Source organism: Acyrthosiphon pisum, chromosome X, assembly GCF_005508785.2.
Source record: "Acyrthosiphon pisum isolate AL4f chromosome X, pea_aphid_22Mar2018_4r6ur, whole genome shotgun sequence".
NCBI classification, from domain to species: Eukaryota; Metazoa; Arthropoda; class Insecta; order Hemiptera; family Aphididae; genus Acyrthosiphon; species Acyrthosiphon pisum.
This window is the reverse complement of record NC_042493.1, coordinates 96,320,973-96,324,328: the sequence shown is the minus strand read 5'-3', so window position 1 is coordinate 96,324,328 and position 3,356 is coordinate 96,320,973.

Below are 3,356 nucleotides of genomic sequence, written 5' to 3'. Positions count from 1 at the left end.
AAGGTGCTCGCATGTACGGTGATCAATCACGTCTGATTACAGGCCGTCTTAGGTCTGCTTTTATAAGGCCCCCATGTTCTCCTACCTACCACAGTCCTGTAAAGTATTTAAGTAAAAGTATTCAAATACTTTTTTAAGTATTGAATAACTTTTTAAATACTTTTAGCATGAAGTATTTTGAATGGTATCTTAAATACTTTTTTTTGTATTAAATACTTTTTGGTATTGAATACTTTGGTTTTTTATTTCGAACATTTTATTTTTATTCGAAATAATTGGTTGGAAAAATATTTTTGTCAACTACAATAATAGAATAATAGTTTTATTTAATATTCTGTATTTCTGTGTTAGCCGAAGCCCAAAGGTTTGTGAAAACCAGATTTCTAAAAAAAGTTATTGAATTTTGAATAACAATATTCCCTTTAAAACTATATTAGATAACTATTAGATTACCTACTACCTATGTGTTTATATTACAATAATTAGAAACTCACTTTAAAAACCAAAAGTATTTGAAAAGTATTCCAAATACTTTTTCAAAGTATTTGAGTAGTATTTGAAATACTTTACAATTAAAGTATTTGAGTAGTATCTTAAATACTTAAAAATAAATATATTTGAGTATTTACTCAAGTACTTTTTAAAAGTATTCTTTACAGGACTGCCTACCCACTGGTCCATTGACTTATCCGTATTTCGTTAGGTCGTTATCTGTACCCTGTGGCCTAGTCGTGCAAAAAGTCATATTGACGTTTCCACGAAACACTAACCATTTATTAGATATTACATCCTGGTTTCTAGTTTAAGACATTTTCATCAATGGTAGACAGTACTACAGTAGTACTGTTATTAAAGATTTCACCATATCTACTCGATGACATTTATTATTCATAAGTCGTAGAGTGAAGTCTTTGATAAACTATTATTAAAATAATATCAACATACTAAGTTTGCATAAACAATCACTAAACATTTATTGAGTCAATTAGACTTATTATCTAACGTTAAATGGTTATACGTTATAGATTATAACCTTAGCCCTCCCCCTTCCAGCAATCCAAATTTACACCAATGGTAACGTCCTCTTAATCTATAAAATCATTGTATGCAAAAAATGAGTCTGAGTGAAGACGGTCTATCAGCTTATATTGATATTATTGCTATTAAATAGTAATTTATTTTTATATAATCGTGCAGTTGTATCAGAGCGAATGAAGGATAAAAATAAATATATAATATATATAATATATATATAAATTAGAATTTATTGTGACGATGAAATTCTAACAAAAGTAATATGATTTAAAACAGTTTTTTCAAAATCTAACACAAGACTGTCAATATTTCTCGTTGTTAACAGTAACATCAAATATCAAAACGATTACTGAATACCTATTGAATTAGTGTAATGTATTAAATTAAATAAATCCAAAACAATTTTGATTAAAACATGAAACAGTACTGCATTAAATACTAGTATTTATAATCAATGGTATAACGTAAAAATGCAAAAACTAAACTTTAAACACTATATTCCATTACGTATAGTACGGCGTACACAAATGCAGAGTGCAGACAAAATGTTTTAAAAGTCTGACGCTCGCATATCAAACTATTGCTAAATTTAAAATTAAAAAGTTATAAAAATAAATTGTGTAAATGTATTTTTTAGATTTTTTGGTAACAGAATTAATTACTTACGTGGAATCTTGTTTTAAATTTTCACTTCTTAGATACAAAAATTGAACATTTTATAAATTTTTAACTACAAAATAATTTTTCAAATTAAAATTTGATAAATTTTGTCAAAATTTGATCTTTAAATGCTTATAAAAAAAAATTGTGCCTATGTATTTTTAATATTTTTCAACTGATATTGTAACAATATATCAAGAGCTTTGTATTAAATTTATACTCTTTTTGGCCCAACAGATAAAACTTTATTGGTATTTATAGAAAAAAAAACTAAAAAAATTGAAAACTGAAAATGTCCGTAAACAGCTCAAAAAGAGTCAAAATATTTTCAAAATTGTATATAGGAAATGCTAATATAAACATTCAGTAAAATTTTCATGTATCTACAGTTATTCATTTTTGAATTACAACAAAATAAGGAAATCGCTACATGAGAAATCGAGTGAATATCCAATGTTGTAAAAATTTGAATTTCAAACGATCATAAAAATTTAATTTGACTTTCTTATAGATATTTTTTGTTTGATAAAGGTAGATAATCTTATAAGGAATCTTGTATGACATTTTAAAATCTTAGATTTAAAAAGAAAAATTTTTACGAATTCTTAACTCAAAATAATTTGCTAATTTTCGTGATTTTTCCATATTTTGTCAATTTTTGAACTTTAAATGCTTATAAAAAAAACTGTGACTAAGGATTTTTAATATTTTTCATCTGCTTTTGAAACAATATACTAGGAGCCTTTTATAAAATTTTATTGATATTTTTAGAAAAAAAACTAAAAAAAAATGAAAACTGACAATGTCCGTAAAGAGCTCAAAATAAGTCAAAATATTTTTAGAATGTTATGGTGTATAGAAAATGCTAATATAAACATTCAGTCAAAATTTCATGTATCTACGGTCATTTTTTTTAAAGTTACACCAAAAACCAATTTCAATTTTGCGTAAAAATTCCCGTTTTTCCTTAATTTTTCTTTGGTTTTTCTTGGCGCTTTTGAAAATTACTGGGAATTTTAAATTTTGACCTCCCCAATGCACCAACGATATTCACTTTCCAATCGAACAAGATACTGAAGTTTAAAATCGAAGCATTATTTCGATTACTTATCGTGTACATAGACACAAAAATAAAAATAAAAATAAATAAAAAAAAAAAACACACATCATTGTAAAATCAATACATTCATCGTTCCACTCAGAATCTAAAAATGTAAAAAACGAAAATGTCTTGACGATAAATATCTCAAAAAGAGTCAAAATATTTTGACTACCTACCTATATCATAATGTTTACATTTTATAATGAATTCCACTGTTTTACAATTATAATAGTAATTAGTAATTAAAAAATCAGAAATAATCAAGATTTAATTTCATTAAGTTAAAACATAGGTATTTAGTATTTACCCGGTCTTCCACAGTGAACATCTGACAGTCATATGCGATTTATAGTCCAATTTCTTCCAATAAACAAATCCATCTTCATCTTTGAACGTATTTCCTTGGCCTCTTAATCCTTCTAGTGTTGAAATTATTTTTTCCATATTTTAAATTAGTTAAAATAAAGTTTTAAAATATCGAAGACGTATATAACTTTTATCTTTTGGCTTGACTGTTAGCAGCAACAGTTTTGAACCCAAATGAAAATAAAATTTGTTC